Genomic DNA, 16,491 nt, shown 5'->3' with positions numbered 1-16,491 from the left:
GAACTTTGTTTAACATGATGTAATTTGCAATTCAGCCCATAAATGAGGTGATAAAATATTTGACCAGCTACAAACTGACTGACAGCAGTTTGGGTCCAGCGTCTGTTATCAGACTCTTGAGTCATTCGTGTGCAGTTTTATACATTTATGCATTGGTTTGCATATTTGTGTAATAGCTAATTAATTCATTATCGATTTGTCAGTTACATAATATCAATAGATCTCCTAGAAAATTGGTTCCTAACCCCTACAGGGTTATAAGGGGTCATGAGATGATTACAGGGGTAGGAAATCAAAAATTAATTAATTCAGACTCGTCTCTACTCTAATTTGTTTTTATTTGTGAAACAAAGTATGGATTTACATTAAAATGTCTCCAAAAATCATCACAACAAAACAAAATCTAGACAGGATAAACTTTATAGTCAAGTTGGGGGATGAAATATTTTAACCAGTGTAAAATAACAGGCTAGTGATAGACATGAACATTCAGCAGGCAAACACCTCCCTGAGAGGGCGGGGCAGAGTTGAAGGTGAGGCAAAGATACTCTGTGAGTTGAGTTTGAGTCAAAAATCGTTTTCCTGACTCATGACAAGTCAAACCCCCAGACATGAAACACATATTAATATCATTAAGTGTGTTTGATGACAGTGGCGAGGAAGCATGAAGTGACTTTTGCTATGATAACTTAGCAGAGATGTGAAATCCTGTATCAGAGTGATATCAACAGCTGTGCAGACTTGAATTTGGGTGTCGGACCAGCCTTCCTGATTCAAATCTTCTTCCCGTTGATTTTTGTTTTCCTCATCTGTGACTGTCAGGGCCGGAGGTCAACATCACGGTGACTTCACAAAACGCGGTTGTGGCCTCTTGAACGTGATATCTCAGGGTCGCCTTGAGGAAATGTGTTTAGATTTGGCGCAAACATTCACTTGGACTCAAAGATGAGCTGGTTAGAATTTGGTAGTCAAAGTTCAAGGTCACAGTGACCTCACAAAACACGTTTTTGGCCATAACTAGAAAATTTATACACTATGACACAATTTAACTCATATGGCTTTAAGGATAAAATGAAGGGATGGCATTTTATATCCAAAAGGTCAAAGGTCAACTTCACTGTGATATAATGTTCTGCAAAAACGCCACTGCTCATTATTCAGCACTGTAGCTCAGGACGGAGAGATTGTGACCATATTTCCTGCATTTTGGCTGGCTGGCAGAGGCATTCAACGTTTTTGGTCTTAACAGCTGATCTTACTGTACTGTACTTTGACAATACATGAATAGGTACAATGAAGCCATTTCTCTATGTGTAAGTCCACAGGTGTATGGGAAGCTTTTAGAGTATTACAGGTTTATTGTGAGCTCAGTGATGTACTGAAAAATGTCCAGAACAATACAAGTTGGCAGCCAGGAACACTGTCTGCTGTTTGTTGGCAAAAATGTAAAAAAAAAAAAAAAAAAAAAGCTCAGCAAAGACAACATAATTACCAGGTACTACAATCAGAGATGCAGCCATTACAGCTAACAGACTGAAACCTCTAATTGTTTCTCCTCAATTATGTAACAGCCGTACTGTACTGCATGCAGTCTGCTTGGCTCTGGAGACCACAGCTGTGTTTCAAGTGCAGAGCTCCGGGGGAGAAAGGGCAAAGAATTCCCTTGTCTGACGTCCATTTTCTCCTTGAACAATCTACATTCAAAAAATAAAAAAGTGTATTGTCATTACATAGATTCAGACGGATGGTTTTCTGTTCAGGTGAGCAACAACTCAATTTTCTATCTGAATTTCAACCTCCCTAAAATGGTTAAGTTACTGAAACGTTACTGAAGTTTAAAATTACCTGCAAAAAAAAAAAAAATCTATTCAAACCACATAAATTCTGACACATGACTTTCAATCACAGTCATAATCATAAGTTCAGGGGTATTTAAATTCCAACATTAGAGCATTTAGTACTAGTTTAAGTTCATACATACGTGGTTGCATATAAATTTAAAATATAGCCTTTCTTTACTACAGAACTGAAAAATTGTGGTAAGGAGCACCTGCTTTTCTCTAAGCTTTAAAACTTCTCTTCAAAAACCTATGGATGACGTAACAGAGACTACATCCATCTTCACTTACAGTCTATCGAAAAAAAAACTGTAATCCCTGTAAGTTGGCAAACCCAAGAGTTCCAGCAGATGTTGACTTGGTCTTGAAAGATTTTCACTCAACGATTAGAAAAAACAAAACATACAGAAGGTATGAGAATGGAGGATAGGGGATACTTCATGCTGTGTTGAATGGGGCATTTTTAGTGTTTTCAGATGTCGGCATCAAAATGTGACAACTTCCCTCATCATCTGTGATTAACCCTGACAGGAAGCAGAGTCAGGAGGCTGGCTGTCACACTGAGGCACTTTGCATCTGAGATCAGTCCACAGGCGTTGGCAGCTTTACTTACAATTTAGCACCATGACTACAGACCAACTTACAGTGAATCCATCCATTACTCAACTTACACTTAATCCATAAATGTGACAGGACTTAACGTTAATTATACACTGTGTTTTTATTAATGAATAACAAATGGCCTTTGAGTTAATAAGCTGTAGATGTTAATAAAAATGTCTCGGCGTGAATTAAAATCTGTCTTGATGACAAATGCAGAGTCTCTCTGTGTGAAGGGCGATCAAACAGTGTCTGATTTGAACTTACCCTGTGTTTAGACATTTGTCAGGGGATGCTTTCAGGCAGCCAGCATCATGTAGACACATAACTCACTGAATATCTCTTAAAGGTCCCAAATAGTATAAAGTGAGATTCCCATGTCTTTTTTAAAAAGCAGGTCTAGGTTCTATATCAATACTGTGAAAGTCCACAGACAACGGGTCCACAGAGGAACGCACGCAGCCTGTATTCAGAAACTGAGCCTTAAAAACAGCCTCCAGGACTTCCTGTAACTTTGTGATGTCCCAACAAAGCAGTCACCACTCTCAGGAATGCCTCAAGCCCCGCCCACTGGGACCCACCATCCAACCTTGCAGGATTTAGTTTCTCTGAGTGTTTACCTGATATCTGCTTTGTTTTTATTGGCTCACTCAGAAATCAGAAGAGAGGCTCAGAGCCTCCTTTCTTCTGATTGGCTCACCGACCTGTTGTTACTAGAGCTACAGAGAGAAGCCTAGGAGATGTAAAACCAAATTCATTCCAATAAGGTTTACCAGTTAAGTGCATCATCATCCTCATCATCACAAAATCAGTTGACGTTTAGATTATCACATTGTAGAAACAGTGTGACGGACTTGTAATAATATCTAACAGATGTCTCCAAAGTCCAAACTACAAATATATCCTCTTATGGATCAACACTTCAAATCAAACACTGGAAAAGTGTAAAATATGGAGTACTTTAGAAAAGTTATCTTAATGTGCTGTGTAAATAAACTCTGACAATGCGGTTGTTTATTAATTTTCATATTATTTTAACTGGCTGTTTGCCAGGAGAAAACAGAACAAAACAGACTGTGCCATCAGGAGAGACTGGAAAAAAGAAGGCTTACCGTGTATTCATATAGTATGGGCTGACCTTTTAAAATGCCATCCATTTTCATCAAGGACTGACCCTCCACCAGTGGAGAACAGTGTCACCACTGCAGCACCACGTATGTGCATGAATTGTGCATCTGCTGAGGTAAATGTACCTGAAGGTTTATTGAGAGCATCCTCAGTAAGAAGGTGGAAATGTTGTTCAATAAATGTTGGAGAAACGGTGCAAAACTAATCCACAGTCTGTCGGTCTTTTGCATGCGAATGAATATCACTTTGTGTAAACAGGGAGGATAATGCACATCTGCTTTGCATGGCTGTATGATGGGAGATAAAACTGTGTATTATTAAGCTTTTTTGCTTTCTTTTTTTTCTTTTTTTTTTTTCCCAAAGTCTCTTTTGGATGTAATCCAGTTTACCATTTACATCCTGCATACAGAAGCGAGTACATTACAACCTGACAGGAGACAAACACAAGCTTCAGGCTCCAGCTCTTTATGTAAGCCTCATCTCAATATTCTCCCAAAACAGATTTTTACAACAACAAAGAATTTTGGAATTTAAAATGTGTCATTACCCTTGCATACATAATGCAGCCCCCATTGTGTACTTGTCATGAGCTAAAATATTTCATCTTGTGTGCGACACTGGAGGGTTCAACTTACACAGTCAATTACTGTATGCAGCTTCATCATATATCTTGCATGCAAATGAGACTATAAATACACCTACTCATCTCTTAGATGCATCACCCTGGCGGGGTGTTGAGCACTGTAGGTCTCTCACTGTCTTGAAGCGCGTCTCAGTCTCATTCTCTGAGAGGTGCAAACTTCGTTCTCTGTCATGCAGCGTCAGACATTCCAGCAGCAGTAACTACACAAGTTTTAAAGTTGAGATAAAGAGGGCTTGACATTTCCACGCTGGTCAGCAAACTGTGTAACAGACAGAAAGGTAATATTTTAGGTTGAACCTGAATATTACATAACAAGTGCAGATTCTGCAACTTGCCTTTGCATGATCTCTAAGGAATGTATGGAGGAAAAACCACAGGATCAAAAGTAGGGATCTGAAATCTTCTGTTTTGCTATGTTTGTCATTTTTTAATTACAACATGAAAAAATGTATTATATTAAATGTGATTTTCAAAGGTACCTTACCAAAACCAAACTTTTGTGAATTCCACTAGATTTTCAGATTCCATTCAAAAGCAGAGATGGTAGCACTAATACTCAGCTGAATTCCTGGTAGTTTGGCAGTTTTTCTTTTTCTTAACAAACTATACAGCCTCTGCTAACATTCTAGTCACACAAGGAAACAGCTTGAATGAACTATTTTTGTAGTGTTGTATTGAATGTATTTGTGTCGGTTTGTTACTAAGTGATACAGTGTACGTTTCCTTTCAAGATCACTGAATCAATTGTTTCATGTTCATATTGGAGGCAAATCAGTTATGATGGATTTGTAGTCATATTGATAGTTATTTTAGCTAAGCAGGAGATATTGTATGTACTTATCAAGGATATGATGTGAACGTGGCATTAGCTGACTAGTTGGCTGTCTCCCTGTAGCAAACACACACACACACACACACACACTTATTATATATGCTACAACTTTGATCAAGTATGTAATGGGTTAGGGTTAGGGGTTAGATAAAATGACAATCGTTTTGGGTAGAATCCTAATCCCTGAATTGTGAACAAATTGTGTCACAACCAATCACACTTTTTGCTTAGTAGGTATTGATTTGATTTGAAAGTTCAGTCGCTGCTATAACCAGCTAGCCTCGCCTCGGCTTGCCTAGCCTCGGGTTGTCCTGCCTGCAGTCAGGTCTCTCGTTGTGCAGACTGCAACTCCATCGTCTTGGACTGCAGCTGGTGACAATGGTTCTTGTTCTGCTTAGGTGGAGAACTGATCCTTGTGCTCCTACGCCAAAGCAGAACAAGGACTGCAGTTAGCGGGCTAGCTGTTTAACAGATGACAATGGGGTGGTTAGCAGTGATTGAACTTTTGAAATTAAATATCTAAATATAGCACGTTCTAATGACGCGATCTGTATGATTCATCTGCAACGTCGTCCACGATATAAGATTGTCAGATCTCCCACCTCTAATGTAATGTACTGCCTTTTATTGCTTTGTAAACTGTAATGTACACAGAGTAGTAATCACACATATTTGTCCACCCAGCAGACCTTAGCATTTTCAGATTCCTGGACATTCATCATATACTGCCGCCGCTCTGTGTAAATATCAAATATATGCTTTCAAATATCTAATATTAAATATCCATGACTACTCGGCATCCCAGCACCCCACTCGACAGCACAACCCTCCATCCCTCCTCAACCCCACTCTTTTCTCGTGGGAGGTCGTGCAGTGAGGCTGGTTGCAACTGTTAAGCGCCATGATAATGATTAAATGGCTGGTGGTTTGAGCCGGGGTAACATTAATTCCTTTCAAACAGATTTTTGCTCAAACACAGATGAATAATGTAGCAAAGCTTTACACACAAGCTGTGTCAACCATGCAGCGGAGCTAAAGATAGAGCCAACAACAGGTCAGGTTCACCTCCCCTGCACTGAGTCTACACAGTGTTGTAGAAAACACAGCAGGTTCAATGCAGAGGAGGTTCAAAAAGCCACAGCAGCATGTTTAATGGCTTGCCAGGCTGTCAGCCCTGTCACAAAACATAGATTATGCATATTTCGATGTAACACTGAAAGAATGTATGAAGCAGTGAAAGAGGTGATCTATATTATTAAATAAAGAAGAGCAGTTTAAATGGGGGAGACAATGTTTTAACTTGTGCGCTGGTGTGTCAAGAGAGGAGCAAAAGGAATCTGAGCTCTGTGTCACCGACTGTTTGATCAGTAACTTTTCTAAAGTTTGCTTCAACACATATTTCTACCTCCTTCTAAACTCATTCTCTTCTATTCTCATCCAACTGTACACCTCGCATGTTTGCGCCACCGGGCTGAACCGGATGTTCGTGAGAATGCTTTTCTATTGTGCAAAACGTTATTCTTGCACAGGGCCAGCACTTTGATGTCGTGTGAAGTCGTCTTTTACATCAGGCCCAATAGTGTAAGGTGACTTTAGTGAGCGATGCCTCTTTGAAGACATCGTTCATTAGCATTCAAAGGGACAAGCCCGGTCCACCCGCCCAACGCTTGGATCAAAACACTGCCAACAGCAGGGCAGAGCGACGTGCTAAGCATTCTCTCTGACCTCCAGTCTTTGAGACACCTCATATGCAGCTTAGGTGTCAAGTGCAAATCCCTCCAGATAGATAACGTCATGCTATACTAACGTCATGTCATGTTGTTATGACAGGTCTATTGGCACAGAGATATTGGATGTGATTTAGAAGGACAGTACACTTTGATGGTTCAGATCTAGGTTGTAATAATGGGGAAAAAAAAGTGTGTACGGAGGCTGAGCAGAAACCTGTGAAAGACAAGACAAAGAGAAAGGAAACTCTCAGGACTTATGAATTTCCTCACTGCTAAAATATCCGCTTCTGCAAGTATATCACTGACTACTAAGGGCTGTATGACTCACTATGTGAACTTTTCTCTCTTGCGTTAAAGTTGAAGAGGCACTCAATTCAGTCAGTTCAGCACTCATGGTTGGTACTACTCAGTCTGGGAAAACAGTTGTACCGTATCCTTGCTTCTGGACGAGCTTTGTCAGGTCTGAAAAATTTACTCAAGTTTCATCACTCGGGTATTTAGGCTTGTAGACAGACTTTGAACAGGAAGTCTGCATTATAGATGTGGGTGTGGCCAGGCCAGCTAACAGAAGGCACTACTCAGTTGCATTATGGCAAGTGTAGATCCAATGTTTTCAGAGCTTGAACCACTATCAGATGGGTTGCTGTGAAATTTGTAACAGATATTTATGCCCCCCCCCCTTAATTGTAACATTGTAACTTTTTTAATTTCTTTTGAAACCAGTTTTCAACTTTTCAACTGGCTCCATCATCAGCTCAAAATATCACGGTGTCCAATACTTTGGTTCGTGATCAAGTACTTTCAAAGGTAATGACATTCTGACTTTCAATTGAGGGGCCGCTCCATTCGAAGGCTGCATTTCAAGACCAATTGCATCCATTCCGACGGCTCTTTCAAATGCGGCCGATAAATTCCTCCTTTGTTTCCTTAATTTCTAACCTTTCTCAAGATTCATTGTGCGCCAGTGATGACTCACTTTTCAAAAAGCGATAAGTCACAAATAAAACAGCGGCCAAAGGATAAACAGGAAATCCTGCATATACCAAAACCGTCTCATTTCGGTTCGGCCTTCTTGGTCTATGCGATCTTAAGAGGCCACGGCTTCGAGCTGGGACACACTGTTAGCAAATGTTAGCATTCCAAAACACTAAACTAAGATTGTGATACTGTAATCATTATATCTAATAAACAGCAGCATGCATTGTCATTGTGAGCATAGTGGCATGTAGACGGTAGCATTTAGCTTAAAGCACCTCTGTGGCTAAGGCCGGATTCACGTCATATCATTTAATTGTAATGGTGTGCAGCTGAGTGGAAAAACCAATCACGTCTGCCTCCAACTTGTAATTTTGAGTCAGAGATATCAGGAATTTCTAACACTGACTCCCTCTGACATTTTTCCTTTTCGTCCTGGTCTGCCGACGTTGTGTGAATGCAGCATAAGAGCAGCCTCACAGAGCCGTAAGTATGGGTAAGGGTGTCTTCTAGACTTTGAATAACACATTAGTGAGAAGCTACATCGTGAAGAAAGAAGAGGACAGAGGCTTTACATTGCAGACATATAGGGAACTTTTTTAAAAATAAAAATAGGCAGCACTGTTGTTTGGAGTACGTTACAGTTAGAAAAGCAGGATCTTTTTTTTTTTTTCCAGCGGATCAAAATAGTATGCAATGTAATCATCATCCATGAAAAGAGTCTTTTAATTTGTTAGATGGGAGAATTCCAGCATACTGAAAATCCAACCCTCTAATTATTTATTTATTTATTTTTCGATACATGTTTTGGCTATGATGTCTTATGATAATTTTGTACTGCTTAGCAGACTTTATGGACACCAACATATGTTCATTTAATTGCTATGTAAAGCCTGCTAGATCATTGAGCCTTTTTGTGTGTGTTTGTGCAAGCAAGAGGCCAACATGTTGTGCACATAAACTATCTGGCCGGTGATATTCCCAGAACATCAGGAGCAACACATGTTTGAAATATGTAAAGGCTTCTTAAAAAAAAAACAAAAAAAAAACTTAATTTCCCCTGAAAGTAAAGAAGGTTTATATGTGGATCTGGAACGGTCCCTCGCTTCTTTTAAATACATGTTTCTCTCAGTAACTAATATGCAAGAAGACTAAATGAAATCTAACGCCAGGGGAACCCAGCAGTCTGCTCACTACTTGTAGAAGTCCAGTTGTTGCTTTGGTTTGGGATCAGATGTGTTTTCTGTGGCTCAGATCAGATGACTAACAACACTGAAATTGACCATATGGAGCGACGGTGTGTGGGTTTGCTGTAATGGGTGATGGTCTCTGATGATCTCATTTAGCAATCTAATGAATGTACTATAGACAGCTGTGTGCGTACACATCTGTGTTTGGTATTTTCTGGCATGTACAAGTGTCTCTGCGACTCTCATACCGCTGTATTCTTGTGAATGGAATCCTTAATGCTCGGGGCTGTTGGTTGTGCGATCCAGCTCATCAGTAACTCTGGACGCACAGAGCTTAAACACTCATTTAAACGATTTCTTGGCATCATCCACCCACCTTGATTGACCCCTTAAAGAGTACATAAATGACATGAAGGCCTTCTTGATTGATTGCTTCGATGCAACTTTCGAATAAAGTAACAACACGGCTCAATTTATTTGTGTTTAGGCGCTCAAGGAGCTCAAGTCTTTGAGTTATCTGACATTTATGAGCACACACACTCTTCATTTTACATCAAGAAACAGCCAGGGCCTCAGGTATCATATGGAACCCCAAGGTGTTCAGGATGACATAAATTGTGTAAAATATATAAATGAGTCAATAACTTGGGAAATCATTTGATAATGTCATAGTGGCAGTTTCATGCCACTGATTTTCAGGTCTGATGACTTGACTTGGTCTTGAGCATTGATGATTTAGAATGCAGTCAGTGCTCGAGTTTGAGTCTGGCTCGGAAATTAAATTAGAGTTGAAGACTTCGACTTTTTTTTTAGTAGTGCGTTTAATTGGCGATTGTGACAGGCAGTAAATAAACTCCCTTTGAGCTGTGTCATTTGTGTTTAATGTCTGCGTACGACAGCTCTTTGACTGTGCTGGACTAATGGGGATTCGATTTCAGACTCGACTTGGACTCTTCTTTCGTGACTCGGACTTGGATCCAGACTCGAACACTGGGGACTTGAGACTCGATTTGAGGTTCTAGTGACTCGACTTCTCAACACTGCTGGAGTCCTATCGTATCGATACCATTTAAACCATAATAACAAGCAGCTAAGTGGAAAGAACCGTTATTCAACTTGGCAATAAGAAGTACGCAAGTGCCGGCAAATCCAGTGTAGGTAACTCAATTTTGAAATTGTATTGGTATATCGTTTTGAACAAGCCCAGTATTTTTAACCCTCACACGTGCAACTCTGCTGTAAAACAATCATCACTCAACGTTATTACATGTCAAATGAAACCCCTCTAAAGTAGCCATTAATTAACATTATTTTTCTTTAGTCAAAAATTTGCTTGTAGTAGTATGACATTTTTTTGAAGAAATGTAGCTAACGCTTGCGTCATTCTATTTTATTTTGATAGTGGATATTGATTATAACATGTGGAATCTCCAGTAATGAATGAAAAGCAGTAGCACAAGAAGACTGACCGATTACGAAAACACTAACAAGCCATGAACATATAGGAATCTTTCCCATTATGGTCTTCCCTCCCACATTATTGGAACACAGCTTTAGTCACTGTGTCTCTGGACTTTATCTACAGCAGAAATCAGGATTACTTTGGTGTCGTTGGTGTCTTAGCAAACAGGAGTTAACGGGTTGGATCTGGTAGCAGTTGTTGAGCCTGTTAAGGTGACAGCACCACATGAAAATCAGAGAATGAAATAAAACGTGACATTATGGAAAAAAAGACATTATATAAAAAAACTCCTGCAAAATTCTCTTATTATGAAAAATGTAATAACAGTTGAATTATTTTACAACAAATTGTTTCATTTATGTATTTTGTGATAATTTTATGTTGTTTAATTTAATGTGCTTATTTCATAATTAATAATTTTATCATATTCACCACAGTATTGTGGCATTTGGGGTGTATAATGAGAAGAGCCACAGGGCACAGTGTAAGTTTGTGCGTTACAACCTTAGGGTGGACATGTCAAGATTTACATATTCATCACCTTCCAAGGCTTCTCATCTCCATGTGTAACTTCACGTTGGTCTGCATTAAAATACATCTTGAACACACAACCAGGAGGAGCTGGAAAATGAACCAGGAACACAGAGTCCACACACACTTTAAGAAACCCTTCTTTTCCCCACTGTGCCACATTTCACTGTGTTACATCAACCGTAATGTAGAGCGACAGCAGCTGATGACCTACGCGACACGTATGCCAACAGCAGCGTCTCAATTATACAGCGTGAAATTGTAACTGTCTGAATTCTGGTTGAACTTTTGCAGCTTCATGCCTGTTTGCACTCGAACAATGTTAAGCTCACCACGAGGAAAGTGTGGGCTGCTCGGGTCTGCTGTAGGTGTGTTATAGGGAGGGATGGAGAACGCTGCCTCGCAGGCTGTGGAATCTCATTAAGCGTATTCTGTTGCCAGAATCAAAGCAGAGGTGGACTTGGCAAACAGCTAGCCGCTACAACCAGGGAAGTCAGGAAATCTCTGTGGCTTAGTAACACCCCGCATTCCAGAAAGAGCTCGTCAATGGGATTCTGGGAGGATTTCCTGCAGAGGCAGGAATCACATGCCATGATAACAGGAAATCATGTCTTTAAAAGTTTTTTTTTTTTTTTTTTTTTTTTTTTTTTTAAACCAATTCATCTCATTCTAATGTATAAACTCCAAGTCCAAGTAATGGCTTTGAGGGACGGTATGTACTCAGCTGTCTTAAAGGGTCAGTTCAACCTTTGCAAAATAAACAAGCAAAAATAATCTACGATGGGAAGAAAGAGACAATTTTATTTATATTTTGCTATTTAATTATTTTTTGCTTGTTTTGCAAAGGCTGACGTGACCTTTTAAGACAACTGAGTGCACACTGTCCCCCTTAGCAATACATCACTTGGAATTGGAGTTTTTAAATTAGAATTTAATGAAGATGTTTAAAAAGACAAGGAATTTGCTTCTGTCACAATGAGAAGCTTAATGCGATGGATATATTTGTCATTACTGATTGGTTTGGGGAAAATAACAACCATGACCAAAGAGAAAACTAAAACGAACACGAGTGAATCATGAAGTGGAAACCCACTCATTATCAGGCTCGTGGTTATGTGGCCATGCAGATAGCTTTGCCTTTCTTTTGAATCTCAGTGATTTCCATCTCCGCCACAAATAAACAGATGTGTGGCACCTCTTTGTTTGTGGCGCTCCAAGCGATGAACAGTGATAAACTCAATAGCAATGTGGAACGATGTCCCAGTCTGTCTGCATGAACCATGACTTCGCTGTGAAGAGTTTTAATTGGCAACGATGGGGACCCATCTTAAATGGAGAGCAGGTAGCGTTATGAAACAGCAGGTATGACACTGAATTATTATCAGCAGGTAATTAAACAGCAGCCGGTTACTGGAGATGCTGCGGTAATGGTGAGAGTTCATTTAATCTTTTTTTTTTTTTTTTTTTTTAAGGAGACAGTCCAGGCGCCTCATTTACAAAACAGTGTATAGGATTCATAGTATAAGAGTATGTGCGCACAAAAGCCAAAATGGCTCCTCAACTGTCAGGAATATGACGGTGAGAGCGGCTGATGAAACACAAAGCAGAATTTGGTTTGAGATTTGAGTCGTCTTATATCTCCTACAATTGGGAAGTGCTTATAGAGTAGTTATGGCTCACTAGCACAAGCACAAATAACACTGCTGGATTGAATGTTATAAAGTGGATCTTTAAGTCATGATATTAAGTTTTTTTTTTTTTTTTTTAATAAATCCTAACTTGTGCGTGGGGAAGTGGCGTCTGCTTTTTTATTATTATGCGAGACCGCTGATGTGTGCTTATTATGCAGTATCACACAGACACCATTTAATTTGCCATCTCTTGTCCATCGCCATGAGACCGCAGCTTCTTCTCTTTGAGCCAGTGAGATTTTGTGTCATTTAGTGTTCTACCCCGACCGTGTGATTTGGCAAAGACAGACGTCTGGCAGATGCAGAGCTTAAGAAGAAAGATATATTGTTCTGTAAAGAGAGCACTAATTGCATTGAGACTTCCAAATTGCTTCTGTTTATTCACCTCGGTCGCCACAGCCTGTAGCTAGAACACACCGTTTTTCTTTTTTTTTTTTTTTTTTACCAAAATAAACATTATGAAACCTTGTTGTGTCTACCTTTCTCTCCGTGTGTGCTTTTATCTTCTCCCACAAGGATGAGAAGCAGCAGTGAGTTCTGGGAGGACATGTGCTCTGACATGGTTGCAGAATTTTAATGAGGAGATGTATTAATGCAGCATTATTAGACACCAGCTATTCCCTCCTTCCTTAAAACTGAAAAAAAACCCAAAAAAACAAAAAACAGATTCTGTCACAGGACGACTTTGAAAACTCGTCTGAAAACATCATGGATTTGAATCTGTCTCTGTCTGACCACGATGTCCTTATCTGTATTGTTCCCTCCGAATACACTCACTCATCCCCTAATTCAACAGACTGAAATCAAAGACTGAGAGGGGGTGTCATTCTGAACTGAGAGCCAAAACTCTGTATTTTCTGAACTATAGTTTAAATGTTTGATGTTTTAATTCCACTGTGGTCATGGCCGACCATGTGCTTGTACCAGATACAACTCAGGACAAGCCGAATCAACAAAATGATTTTAAATGTCACATCTTTCTGTATTTAATTACAAAGACAGAAAATAAACAGAACACTCATGATAGAAATGATAGAACTTTCCAATTAAGTTTTGTTCATTTGCTTTCATTAACTTCACCCCCCCTCTCTTTTTTAGGTGACCTGAGAGACCCAACAGAGACAAATGTGACTATACTACCAAGAGCAGGTGTCGTACTGCAATCAGACCTTCTTGCCATGAATCGATATGTTTTTGGGTACCTGACCTGACCGAGCAGCTGATCCTATTACTGTGAGTACCATTTGTCTGAAAAGAGAATAGATGCCATATTCACGCTGACATCCATTCATGTGCATCCTCATGTAATGATCCCCCGACATCATGCACCGTATGTGGTTTTCTAAATCATCCTCCTGGTGACAAAATGGTATCGAGGTACAGATGCCATCATCCGAACCACATTTTCCCATCGGACTGGCACCTTCCTGTTACTGCTGTGTCATTTACACTTGTTTCAGAATGTTTACTTGTAACTGTTTGCTTCATTTGTGAATGAAACATATTATATTTTTCATCACATCTTGTTTTAAAACAGAGGGAGAACACAGGGATTTTGTTAGCTTATCCATTAGCATTATGATGACAGAACACTGATCCAACAGGCAGTTTATATGCACTTAAAGGGACAGTTTGGGGGTTCTTTTTATGTGGGGTTGTGTGAGGTACTTATGCGTAGTCGGTACATTACCTGCATTAGATCTTGAGCAGCGCGCTCCCATTTTGGAGAGCCGACCGGGAGCACCCTGCAGAGTGGTAGAGCGATGTGTTGCTGTGGCACTTTCAACCGCTGAACTTCCGTATTCCTACATCCAAGCGCACCTACACAGTGCACTGTATTTCACGCCGCTTTCTGATTTACTCGGCTGACCTGCGGCTGCGGCGTAATACAAAGGAAAGCGCTGTTTTCACGGGAAGATAAACCGCCGAAAATCTTCTATTTGAAATGTACATTTAAACGGACATGGAATTGTTTGGATGGGTGTTTTTTTAAAAGTGTGTGAAACAGGTTTTTTTTTCTGGTGGCCCTGTGCGCAGCAACACTTAGCTCTGCTAGTCTGGTCGTATCTCCTGCCTGGGAACGCACTGCTCAGGACTATGCATGACAACCCGACGGCAAAAAACCCAAACTGTCTCTTTAAAGTGATATATTAGAAGATAATGTATTAGATATAATATGCACATGAATATAGACTGATCAGCCACAACAATAAAACAGGTAACTGGTTTTAATATTAGTCTATGAAGTCAGGGATCGGCATGCCCAGGCCCCCAACCGAGCCAGCCCTCAGGCATCCATTGCACCCCGACCCAATGTCTGTCCCAGGCAGCTGGTGGCCCCACAGGGAGGTAGCTCCGTTTAATTTCTTCAGCCCCATGGGCTAAGACCCGTTACCCTTATGCTTACCGGTGAGCTCCCCTTCCAGATCTGGCTCCAGAGGGGGTGCCCCGGTTTCCCCTGAAAAGCGCCTTTCGTCAGGTGGGTTTTGAATCACTCTTAGCCTGGCCTCTCCCCTGGAACCAATTTGCCATGGGAGACTCCATCAGTGGCTAATTCCTCCGACAACACAGCTCCCAGGATCACAGAGACACAGGAACCCCTCCAACATGTTACGGTGGCCATTCATTGCGGGCACCTTCCATTGGATCTCTTCCAGGCACGAACAACTGGTAGGTGGCCCTCGGGGTAGAGCCAGAACACGCTGGAGAGATTATATATCTCATCTGGCCTGGGAGCATTTCAGGATCCCCCAGGAGGAGCCGGAGAGGGATGTCTGGAATACTTTTGCTTGACCCCATCCTCGGATAAGCATAAAAAAAAACTAAAAAAAACAGATGAAAGGTTTTAACGTTGTGGCTGATTGGTGTGTTTCTCTGACTTGGAAAATAATTGACTACAATATAGTTTTTAAATCACACCACTGACAGTTCAGAATCAGCTCTTTCAAAACAGGCTACGGATATACACCGATCAGACCCTAACAGCGACGTTAAAACCTGTTACCTGTTTTAATGTCGCGGCTGTTTTATTTGTTAACATATTTCTGATGTACAGGTATTTATGGAAATTTCGGGAAAGTCAGACTGGCTATTTTTGGTTGGCTAAGAAAATTGCATCGACGCATCTCTAGTATGGATGAATTTTGTCTTCATACTTTGCACTAAGAGAAAAGCTTTTTATCCCGCTGAGACAAAACATGTCAAACTCTCTTTTCTCAAAAATGTGACATTCCTCACCTAATCCTCTAAAAACCACAGCATCACATATCTTCTGCGAGCATGTGTGCTGCTTACCCCGCAATGATTGGATGATATAAATCACTTCAGCGGGAAAAACACTCAGCAAAACCTAGAGCGTTCCGATTTACAGAGTTGGATTAAAGTCTTAAGCCATCTCCCCAAACTCTCTGCCTCTCTTGTTCTCTCTCTCTCTCTCTCTCTCTCTCTCTCTCTCTCTCTCTCTCACCGTGTGAGAAAATTGGCATCATTTACTGCTGCCACCGCAGAGCTCATTGTCCCCCATTATCCCAGGGACAAAGCTGCCATGACATTGAGTTAATCCGTGCTTGTTTCAATTTTGCTTTTGGGGGAAGAAAACAGATAAGGAGTTCAGGTAAAGCGATGGCGAGGAGGCACCATACTGGAGGCAACACGGGCCGCGATGATTGGGACGGTTGAGAGAAAGATCAAATGCAATCTGCCAGGCAAATTGGTTTGATTTCCTCAGAGAGGTCATGGATGTGTTGCGTGTGCCTGTGAGGCTCTTGTCTCTCTGGGGCGGGTGGAACGCTTTACTAAAAAATTAGAAATTTGCTTCCAAAAAATTTCAGACACACGTTCTGTACAAAGAAAACTCTGCTTCGACTAAAAA

General features: G+C 40.6%; 1 long non-coding RNA gene across 1 annotated transcript in view; it reads left to right on the top strand.

Moving 5' to 3' along the window:
• LOC111225277 overlaps positions 1-16,491 on the top strand; it is a 43,966-nt gene that overhangs the window by 11,979 nt on the left and 15,496 nt on the right. The window contains exon 2 of the long non-coding RNA XR_002665262.1: positions 13,719-13,853. This is a non-coding gene — a long non-coding RNA (uncharacterized LOC111225277). The remainder of the gene's footprint in view (positions 1-13,718; positions 13,854-16,491) is intronic.

Source organism: Seriola dumerili, unplaced genomic scaffold (assembly GCF_002260705.1).
Source record: "Seriola dumerili isolate Sdu_G_001 unplaced genomic scaffold, Sdu_1.0 BDQW01000149.1, whole genome shotgun sequence".
In the NCBI taxonomy this organism is placed as follows: domain Eukaryota; kingdom Metazoa; phylum Chordata; class Actinopteri; order Carangiformes; family Carangidae; genus Seriola; species Seriola dumerili.
Note: the sequence above shows the minus strand (reverse complement) of the source record. Positions and strands in the feature narration are given on the sequence as shown.